This window comes from Mandrillus leucophaeus, unplaced genomic scaffold, assembly GCF_000951045.1.
Source record: "Mandrillus leucophaeus isolate KB7577 unplaced genomic scaffold, Mleu.le_1.0 Scaffold4, whole genome shotgun sequence".
Lineage (NCBI taxonomy): Eukaryota > Metazoa > Chordata > Mammalia > Primates > Cercopithecidae > Mandrillus > Mandrillus leucophaeus.
In genome coordinates, this window is record NW_012104253.1 from 9,484,852 (window position 1) to 9,496,565 (window position 11,714).

An 11,714-nucleotide genomic window follows, 5' to 3' on the forward strand; every position below is an offset into this window, starting at 1 on the left:
CCGGGGCGGGGTACTTCATTTTATTTTGGGTTCTGGGTGGGGTACTTCTACAGACAGTTGAGGACCTCCGAGGAAACTTAGACGCCCTTTCTCACTGTTGTGGTTTTTGTGGGTTTTTTTTTTTCCAGGTTTCCTTTTTTTTCTGGACGACGTGAGCATGCTTTTTTCTTTGGCTGTGTACTCAAAACTCAGGCATGCAGCTGGATCCGTAGGTGGGGTTTTGTCCTTGGGTGCCTTGCTGGGTCGGATAGGAAGCATCATTAGTGATCATTAGCCTGCCTGGATCTTAGTGCACCCCACATGCAGGTTCACATCCTGGATGAACTAGGATTCAGATGAAGGGCTGCTTGATGAGAAAGAGGGTGGGCGCCCAGGCAGAGCCCCAGCTGGGAAGAAAGCTGCCACATTTTCCTCCAAGCATGGATGTTTGAGAGAAGGTACTGGGGTCCATGCACCTGTTGCAGTCCAGTAACTGGTTGCATTCACTGGGGGAAATCTGAGCAGCCGGCTCTGTGCAAGCACATCCGGGAATGGCAGAATCCAGGGAGCAAGGGGAAAGCTGTGTTGAGAGACACAGTGTGCTCTTTTTCACCCTGGTTTGTTGTTGTTGTTGTTGTTGTTGTGTTGTTTGTTTGAGGGGAGATGCATTTGAAATTCAGTTTTCCATTGATTGGATTGAGATAGAGCCATGATTTTCAAACCAGATCCTCAAGGCCCAGCAGGGCCCTGTAAAAGCCATGAGGAGTGGCTGGGCTGGAATCAGCTCCCACCGGTGCTGGAGCTGGGTGATGCGGCAACTTCCTACCTGCCAAAGCTTTGGTGCACACCTCCCTCAGAATGCACGTTTTGGCACGGGCATCCTTTGTGGTCACTTGTAATGCGTTTCTTGAAGAGGCTTTCTGGACAGTACTCTGGGAGCAGGCCAGCACAGGAGGTTTGTGAAAGAAGATAGGCGTCTCTAGCACCCCTGCCCCCCGTCTTCTTCAGCCCCGGGCTCTCTCCACTCTCTCCTTCCTGCCAAGACTCCGGTCTGTGGCGAATCTCTGCATCAGTTCCTCCTCCTCTTGCTCTCCCGTTCAGAAAGCACGTACCAGGCAACCCTTATAAAATCACAAACGAGTCAGGAGGGGACTCAGAGAGCACCTTGTCTAGCTGAACCCAGGGTGACAGAGCAGCGTGACCAAGATCATGCAGCCAACCGGGGGCAGACTTGCGGTGAGCACACAGGCACCTGATGTCCCCTTGTAGGAAACTTCCACCGGGCACCCCCGTGTCCTGAGAAAAAGATAAAATGACTAGATTAAAATGTCCACATTCAAACAAAACCAAAAATTTTAGACCAACTGTCGACGTTTGTTTTGTTCTTGTATTTTTCCCATGAGGAAGTCTTACTCACCTTCAAGCTCATCCCCGTTTCCTTCTGAAATACCCTGGACGGCTGCAACAGCTTGTCATTTGACATACCAGCGTCGTTCTTACTCCAGGAATCACGTTTCTTTCTTTGCTAGCCAAGGACTTGCTCATTTCAAGCAGTGGGTTTCAAGTTCACAGAATTCCAGCATGGCCAGAAGAATTTACATAGCACATCTGAGTCGATGACAGCCCAAATCTGGCCTCTAAACCAGTCTGATTATAGTCTGTCTCCCCTCCTGAAAGAATTTCAGCCTTCAAAGCAGAAGGCTGTTGGGAGCTTGGAGTGATTCCATCTGGAAGGCCAAGAGCCCCGTGGAAAATGAGCTAATTAATGAGCTCCCTGGCATCAATGAAAGCGCAAAGGTACAGATAATAAAGATTATGTGTGTGATAGTTTATAACCCTGGGCACCATGCAGTCCTTGCCTAAATTGGATGCTCAAAGAGCCCGGGAAGAGCCGACCAAAATGTGAATCATTTCATTTTATGGGTCTAGACCTTGTTCAGAAAAACCTCTGCAGGATTCTTTTCTCACCTATTACAACCTGTAATATTGTTTAAAACATCCACTGGCAAGATGCCTAAAAGTCATTTGGTTCAGGTTGGCAGTCAACTGATTTTTTGAAAAGGAAAAAGAAATCTCATTTGAGTATGGACTTCTATGGAAGAAGGTGGATATAGAAAATGGATGTGGAAGTCTGCAGGAGAAACCACCCCATTGCTTGTAATTTTTTTTTTAATTTAAAAGAAATGCAATAAGGCTTTTAACAAGAACTAGCAGTCCCCTAAGTCTCGCTGCTTAGAAGTAACCACTTTCACCTCTCTTATGTTTGCATTTCTACATAACGTGCTTACGCTTATGTTTTAATTAATTTAGAAACACCTACCGGCTTGCTATCACAGTAGATGAGGATTTCACTCTTACCATACCGTATTTTGGTTTTCCAGTATAGCTAGATCACATCATTTCGTACATTTCTATTAGGTGTTGACATTACCTGGAGCACTTAAGGATTGTTGACTCCCAAGCCCAGCAGTGTGTTATGGTTACATGTCCTCCTTTCTCCTCCAAATGTCCCCCTTAATTTGTTATTCTCTCTCTTTACTTTTCTTTTCTTTTTCTTTTTTTTTCTTTTTTTTTTTTTTTTGGTGTGGCACATTAATAACTTCCTGAGGAAGAGAACATGTGAAGTAAATATGGTTGTAAATATTTTGAGATTTTTGCATGACTTAAAATGTCTGTATTCTGCCCCTAACAGAAATGTGGCTGAGCATAGAATGACAGGTGGAAAATAATACTGTCTCCTAACGCCTCCCAAGTGTGCTGGTGTTGAGATTTCTGATGCCATTCTGAGTCCCATACCTTTACATGTGACTTAGGTTTTTTATCCACCCTCCCTGGAAACATTTAAGATCTCTTTATTCTTGGTGTTCTGAACTGTCATGATGGTGTCATATCCTGGGTGTTAAACCTTGTGCTGGGGCTTCATGGGAAATTTCTTAAAGTTTATTTTGATTACTTACATTTTTTTCTTTCTGGACCACCTGTTATTTCAATGTTGGACCCTCCCCTACCCCCAGGCTGATGCTGTAAGTTTTATCTTTTCTGTTTTTCATCTGTTTCCGATCTGCTTTCAGGGAGAATTATTCATTTTTATCTTCCCAATCTGAAGGTTGTATTGAAGTTTTATTTTCCAAATTAACAAAACCTTTGGTCATTATCCTGTCTTTGTTTTCTGGTGTCCCTTTCTTGATGCGTGAATGCAGATTTTGTCTCTCTGTGGACGTTAATGATTGTGTTTTGAGGGGAAGTTCTTTTTCTGCTCCTGTGTTGCCCTCATTTCCTCTGAATTCCCTTTATTTTGGTTGATCTCAGTCTCTGTCTTTCACGTTGTAAATTTTTCTCAAATATCTGGTGATCCTGTGGATCTGTTCATGTTTAAGAGTGAGGCATCCTGGCTGGGCGCGGTGGCTCACGCCTGTAATCCCAGCACTTTGGGAAGCCGAGATGGGCGGATCATGAGGTCAGGAGATTGAGACCTTCCTGGCTAATACGGTGAAACCCTGTCTCTATTAAAAATACCAAAAAATTAGCCGGGCGTGGTGGCGGGCGCCTATAGTCCCAGCTACTCAGGAGACTGAGGCAGGAGAATGGGGTGAAGCTGGGAGGCAGAGCTTGCAGTGAGCCAAGATGGTGCCATTGCACTATAGCCTGGGCGACTGAGTGAGACTCCGTCTCAAAAAAAAAAAAAAAAAAAGTAGTGAGGGGGCATCCAAAAGCTGATTGGAAGCTGTGTGTGCCAACTGGTGAGCTTTTCCACTAGGGTCACCAGGTGGGCACCTGGACTCATCATTGGAGAACGCTGCATGTCAGTATTTGCACGTGTTTTCTCTGAGGCTCATTCTGTTTCTTTAGAGATGTTCCCACTACTCTCTGGGAAACAGGGCCATACACAGGGCTGCTTTTAGCCTACGCTGAACCCTCATGTTGTTTCAAAAACAGTGTCCCATCTGGGCAGAAGCCCCCATGAGCACTTGGCTTGACTGGCAGAGGACACCTTTTGCCCCTTCCTCCAGACATACCCAGCCCTGAGCTTGGACAATGCTTGAAGAACAATGAAAAGGCTAGATTTTACCTCCTGATTTCCCCCTTTAGCCAGCTGCCTCTGTGCAATGCACAAACTGTAGGACCATATCCAGAGACCCTGGTCTATACTCAGTGTGCCCGAGTTCTCACTGCTGAGCAGGCAGCCTCATTACCCATGAATATTTAGACTTTCATTGAGTTGCTTCCACCTTTGCTGTGTCTGGTGTCCCTGAGTTGGAGCTGCTCTGATTTCTCCATGGAGTAGGAGCCCAGTGGTCATCTGGCTGCATGGGAAGGACAGGGGACCTCTGAGCCAACAAATGCCCTGGTCTTCAGCCCCATGTCTCACCCCATCCCTCCCATTCCAATCCCCAAGCCTCCCCTGGAAGCCACAGGGCATCTCTGCTGACCACTCTGTGGCCTCCCCTCTGCAGGCACGTGGTTTTACGATCCCCCGCCCTGCTCACTTCTCCATCAGTTCCATTCTTGCATCGATAGGTTGCTAGCTCTTGCTTACTGTTTTCTTCGGTATCCCTCTGTGTTCATGGTTGTATTAATATAACTTTCATTCCTTTGCCCCTGTTTTCATGGGGTTTCATGAGGGAAGAAGCGGGCTCATGCATTCAGTATACCACCTTGATCCATAAACCCCATTTGAGTTTTCTCACTGGTTGCTTGGGGGGCTTGCTGCTCTGACTGGTCTGTGAACGTGCCCTGAGTCCAGCTGGGACTATAGCAACATCCATCCTGTTGAGCTGTGGCCTGCTAAGTGATTTTGTGTAATGCTGTGCCAAGTACGGGAGAGGGTTAAATAGCGTGGGTAAGCTCTGCTGGAATGCCATGATTAGTTATTACCTTCCTTCCTTCCCCCTGGTTTTGCTGCCTATTCTCAGTAAATGATCTTAGATCTCCTGCCTCCCCAAAGATACAGTCTATGTGGTCCTCTTTATCTTGCTTCATTTAAGAAACAGAAAACTAGCTAGGCACAGTAGTGGCTCACACCTATAATCCCAGCACTTTGGGAGGCCAAGGCAGGAGGATCACTTGAGGCCAGGAATTCAAGACGAGCCTGCACAACATAGCAAGACTCCATCTCTACAAAAAGTTAAATTTAAATTAGCGGGGTGTGGTGGCATACACTTGTAGTCCCAGCTACTCAGGAGGATGAGGCAGGAGAACTGTTCGAGCCCAGGACTTTGAGGTTACTGTGAGCTATGATCCTGCTATTTCACTCCAGCCTGAGTGACAGAGCAAGACCCTATCTCAAAAATAAAGAAATAAGTAGTCCACACAGGTGTTTGCCAGCAAACAAATAGCGTGGATTCTCTGTTGAGCGTGGCCAACATTTCCTCGTCAAAGTTTGTATCTTGCCGTAGTTGATGATTGGGCTGTCGGGGCTTCCTGGTCAGACCTAACCTTTGTGGGGAGATGTTCTCCCACCAAGGCTGGGAAGCAGGACACTCTTGCTGCCCCTTGGGCAGCCACCCAGAACATGGGCTTCTCCGTTTCTGTGGTTCAGCATAGTACCCCCCACCCTCTTCCCATGCAGTGCATCCCTGCTCTTTGTCAGGGTGGAACAGAGGGAAGGCAGAGGCACTGGGGGCAGCCTGTGTAGTTGATCTCTGTAAGTCATAGGCTGTTCAGAAACCTCAGGAATTATGTAAGCGTTCAGTGCCTCATTTAAGAGATGAAAAACTGAAGATTAGAAAGAGGAAACGACTGGTCGCCCTGCTAGTTGATGACCTCCAGATAGCCATCTTCATTCCCAGTTAAGTTTACTACAAAACTGCAGCCTCAGCTACTGCAGCTAACCTCCCCAACCCCCATCGCTAGGGACTCAGAACACCATGGAGGCTCTCCAACAAAAGTCAGAATTAGCAAGTACCGATGTGTCTTACGACAATGTCAGAATCCATCATGGCTGCTTTGGCGAGGAGCTGTTCTTCCGTGGTCATGCCATTGGAAGGCAGTTGTATGACAAGAATGCTTTCACATGAGCTCCAATTTTCTTAACTCTCCAAAAGAACTTCAGAAGCCTCTAGAGTTTTGAGACATGGCCTCTCTCCCCCTTCTGCTTGGAGACACCTTCCTGGGGGATCTCCACTGCATTCCCCGCCTGTATTCCTCTGTGGAGCCTTGTACCCTCAGGTCCCAGAAATGGGCTGCGTGGGAGCTTCCAGGCAGCCTGGTATCTCGGGACCTTCTCAACCGGGAAATGAGACTGCACAAAACTCTGCGAGGCCCAGGTGTGTTATTTCTCTTTCCCTGACATTGCATAATCACTGCTGACACAGCATTTGGGGAAGAGTTAACATCTTGGGCCAGCAATTGCCATCTGGAACTGTCCCCAAATAGCAGGTTGTTCTGTCCCATCCAACTGGTGAGGGGGCCACCCTAATGACAAGGTCCAGGATCTGGGTTCAGTGGTGGAAGGCTGGGAGCTGGCGTGGGCGTTACCGTTCTTCTTCGCTGAAAATTGCTTTGGCTCTTGTCCCCTAACAGCCAGTGTGGGAGAGCCAAACATGAGAGACAAGCATCCCCTGGAGCTCCACAGGTCTTGTGCCTTGCTCTCATCAGGCATTTCCTTGGAGAACAGCAGTCAGCAGCTCATGAAAGTGAGCCCGGTGCACAGACTTTGCATGGACTCTGCACAGGTTCCATTTCCATCGTGTGCAGACACCTGTATCTTTGGGCTCCACGTGAGCATCTGCCCTCTTCACTCTGATTTTTTTTTAAGAGACGGCATCTTACTCTGTCACTGAGGCTGGAGTGCAGTGGTGTGATCACAGCTCACTGCAGCCTGAAACTCCTGGGCTCAGGCAATCCTTCTGCCTCAGCCTCCCAAGTAGCTGGTACTACAGGTGCATGCCACCATGCCCACCTAATTTTTTATCTTTTATAGATACAAGTCTCTGTTGCGCAGGCTGGTCTCAAACTCCTGGCCTCAAGTGATCCTCCTGCCTTGGCCTCCCAAAATGCTGAGATTATAGGCATGAGCCACTGTGCCTGGCCTTCACGCTGATTTTTTTAAGAGCCCTACAGTCACCTTCAGATCTTGTCATTTCTCTACCATTGTGTGTGAGACGGGGCATGGAGTGAGCTTGGTCAGGTGTGGGTCAACAGCCTGGAGACTCAGAGCTGCTGGTTTCCCGAGAGCCCCCAAAAGTTATCAGAGTTTCTGAGCTGAGTGTCTGCAGTTGCCAGCCCCCACAATGCTGGGAATACTGGCTTCTTTGTGTTTAGAACTTATTCTGAGAACCTTGATGAGAACACATCAAGCAAGCAGTTCCTCCCAGCCAGGGCTGGAGCAACATGCCAAAAAACATTCTTGTCTATGGGAAAAAGACAACCAGTATTTTGTGCTGTTTGACCAAGATGTTTTTAAATATACACATGCCTCAACAATCCCTGGCCTCAATCGCACTGCTAATTTGTTTAAATCCCTGACACTCAGATGTCAAGACTAGCTTCATCTAGCAGCGTTCTCTTTAAAGGAACCCTGTTTTTTTTTTTTGTTTTCATTTTAATCACTGCCTTCTTCTCTGGGAGGTATTGTGGGCTGGAGAAAGAAGTCAGGTTTGAGAGTCAGACAGATTTAGATTGGAGTCCCAGCTGTCACCAGATCTCTGGGTGATCTTGGCGAACTAAATTCTGAGCTTCTGTGCATTATAGGCATTCAGCATATATTTGTTGAATCAAAAATACTTTTCTTGAAAGTTTATGAAGTTGTACAACGCCCAGCAGCCCCCTTTTCTCTATTTCCTTCCTCTCGCAGCAAGCATTGACTATACCTCTTTCCCTAACCCTCAGTTTACCATAGCTTCTTCCAACCTCTCTCTAATCCATTACCTTTTTCTGACCTACCCTGTCTCAAATCTAACTCAGGCCTTTTTGCAAGAGGAAGTTTAAGCCATTGTTTACTCATTAACTCACTTGACCCTTAGAACAATTGTGGGAGGTGTTTATTTCAGAAAGAAAGCTAAAGCACAGGACAGAAAAATAACAAGGTCATAGTGCAAACTAGTAAGTAGCAGAACCGAGAGCATAGGACTCTTATTTTCAAACATTGGTTTGTACTCTAAAATTCACTGCAGTTGCAAATTCGCAACCAAAATGGCTGCCTGGAAAGGGTCTTTTGCAATAAAATCTCAGTGTCCAACATCAAAGACAGTTCTTCAGGGTTTTCAATTAACTATACATCCTGCCCCCAGCTGCTCATCTCTGCACCTCTAACAGGTACTTCTCAGAGTAGGAAATTGGGCTTTCTCCTTCAAAGAGAAAAGTAGGGAAGGCCTGAGGACAGTGTAATTAAAATGGAGCGGTAGAGACCACGAATTGCTTGGATGAATTCATAACTGATTGGTCTCTGAGGCAGGGATTATTATTGTATTTTAAGCTTAAAAGTAGTGATTTTTGCATTGTTACAAAAACCAAAATAGCAAAATATCATTTGATACTTGTATTCTGTTTGCAACAGCTACCACTTCCTTTAGCCCCAACAAAAATCAATAGGTGCGCATTCTCTACAAGTCCGTGCTGTGAGAAAGAACAGTCCCAGAATGCCGGTATCGCTAAATGTCATGCAAGGATTTAGACACTTTTTAAAAGGAAACTCTGGGAGTGCCTGTTGTCTGGAGAGTTGACATTGTCCAAAGCAGGCCAACACTGGTGTGGGTATGGAGAACCCACGTCCCAGCTCTGGCTCACCTGCAGATGCCTTGAATTTACCTCTCTGGGTTGCAAGTGGGAAGACTTCTTTTAAAAGTCCTTTCTAGGTTTCAAAATCCAAAGGTTACCAAGGTAGTTTTTATTTGTCTCAATAAGTGGCCTATTTGCTTAAAGCAAGTGTACCTCTGTATATAACCCCAAAGCTTAGGGCAGTGCTTCTTGGCTTTAGTATCTGAGAAAGGTGCCTTTGGGAAGAGTTTGGTCAAACAGAAAGTAGTCTGAATCTTAAAGGTTTGGGATGAATGTTTGAAGTAGAATCTGGGAAATCTGCTTCCTAGGGCTGTTAGAACTACATTGGTCTCCTTAAATTACGTCAGCATCTGAGGCAGTTTCCTAAGGGGATTTCTTTTCAATTCAAAAGTTCAGCTGCAGGAATAGACAGCTGTACAGGACTAGATCTTCCCATCTCTCATCCTTTCCCCTTCCCCGAGTAACGACTCAGAAAGGCTCCCGAAATTCTACTCAGAATCGGAGCCGTTCGCATTCCAACAAGGATCCCTTAAGCCAAAGGCTGGCGTGTTTGTGTAGAATGTCCCTGGGGTAGGGGCGGTATCTGGGGGAAGGGAATGTGGTGCAGGAGACACCTGCCCTCTGCCCTTGAAATTGCACCGTAAGATGCTGCCTGTGTCACTCACAGCGGTGCTGATACTACCCGCCAAAGACAAATTGTGAACACGGAAAAATGGTCGCTCCCTGCTGTACATCCTCAGGACAAACTACTAAACTTGGAGACAGGAGATTGTTCAGACCATATTGTACTGGGTGGTGATCGGTGTTTCATTTTGGGGGAGTCTGGTCTACTGAGCAGATTTAATGTTTCCGTATTGTCATGGCAGGGCTTAATTGACTATGTCTGAAAGCTTTTACTGAGAGTTCTAAGAAAACTATTGAGGAAAATGAAATGTTATTTTGTAGTAAATGGATTATTTTTGTCTATTTAGTATATACATAGCTGTAGCTTTGTAAAAAAAAAATCTTTGAAAAAATATATGAATGTGCCGTCTTATTTATTGATTACTGTAAATTAAGATACAAATGGCTATTTGCATAATTTATACCTGTGGGAAATTAACTGGAGTATTTGTTTTTTGACTGTTTTCTATTAAGGAATATTAGGCTTGGTGCTATGATGAATGATCTTGTAAAATTATATGTATTCTTAAGAAAATTTTTGAATATAATTTCTTGAACTGACCATTTCATTGATAATACTTAATTCCGTGTGTGTTTGTGCTTTTGACAACCAGAAATTACACTATTTTTTTCAACAAATAGTCGCAACAAATAACACTTTTGCCAGGGCTGAAGCGAAGCCAGTTGGCTTTAGAGTGGTAGAGATTGTAGAGAAGGTGCCCTTTTTAAACTGCATTAATTACCTTGAGCCTTTGTAATGCTCCGAGAAGTAGTAGTCATAGTAGTAGTAGTTGCTCTGCAGCTCTGGAGTGGGACTGCCTGGGTCTGAATCCTAGATCTGTCTTTTACTAGTTCTGGGACCTCTAGGAAGTTACCATAGTAGCCAGGGGTCCTCAGAAGACAGAGCCTGAGCCAAAGCTGATACAATGATTGCGTCATTTGAGGGCAGAGAGGATGCAACCAAGGGCAGCAGGAGTGAGATGAGGACAGAGGGAGAGCAAATAAAAAGTGGTGCCACAAATATTTGTGACACACTTACTTGGCATCAGCACTGTTCTGGTTGCTGCAAATATAATAGGAAACCAAAACAAGGTTCTTATCCCCCCCGAGCTGACCGTCTAGTGAGAAAAGGCAGACAGAAGCAAAATGGTAAAATGCATAGTATGTCGTCCGTGCTATAAGAAAAAGCAGGGAGGGAAGGTAGATTGGGGATGGACAGTGAGGTGCTGCCAGGCTCATACAGTAGCCAGGAAAGACCTCTTTGAGCAACAGACATTTGACTAAAGACCTAAAAGAGCCTCAGGGACAGATCCTTCGAATACCTGGGGAAAGAGTTTTCTAAGCAAAGGGAGCAGCCAGTGCAAAGGCACTGAGGCAGGATCATGGCTGGAGTTTTTAAGGGACAGCAAAGAGCCTGGTTTGGTGAATGCACGGTGAGTGAGAGGAGAGAGGCCAGGTAGGGCCTTGTAGGATGTGGTAAGGACTTTGGCCTTTACCAGGAGTGAGCTGGGATCCACTGGAGAGTTTTGAGCACGTGTCAGCTTACACTTGAGCAGGCTAACCCCGGCTGCCATAATGAGAATAAACTCCAGGGAACAAGGGCGGAACACAGAGGCCAGCCGGAAGTCCATTTCAACAGTCTGGGAGAGATGACAATGGCACAGGTGGGTGCAGCGGAAGTGGGGCACAGTGATTTCATTCTGGATGTATTTTGAAAGTGGACCCTCTGGATTTGCAAATGGATTGGCTGTAGAGTGGAAGAGAAAAAGGACTGAGAAATGCTCCAAGGTTTTGGCCTGAGCATCTGGAAGAATAAAGATGCCATAGGCTGATGGGGAAATGGGGAGAAGCAGATTGTGGGGAAGACCCGGAATTCCTGAATCTGAGCATGTTAAGTCTGAGTTGCCCGTTCCTCATCTCCTTTCCTTCTCCCTGTCCAAGGGTACTCGGGCTGTGGCATTGAAGTGCCCTGAGGTGACTGTGCCTTTGTCCTCACTGGTAGGGCCCAGCCCCCATGGCCCCTTAGCTGCTCTGCTGCTGTGCCATGATTGCCTGGGCTTGGGCATCTCTGACCGGTTTTGGAATCTCAGGTCCAGTGTACCATGAGGCCATTCCCATGGCATCTGTGGAGCCCCCAGACTTATCTCTCCCCGACCAGTCCCACTCTGACATGCCACCCCGAAGTGGGTCTCCCGACCATTCTCCCTGCCGTATTTGCATTTTAAATCTTTTGAATACAGATACCAGGAGGCCCTTCACAAATCTTCCTGGATGTACAGAGCCTTCACCCTGCTTGAATGGAGAAAAAGAGAAAATACGGGGAGAAAATACATCGGACGATCTGGCCACATTAA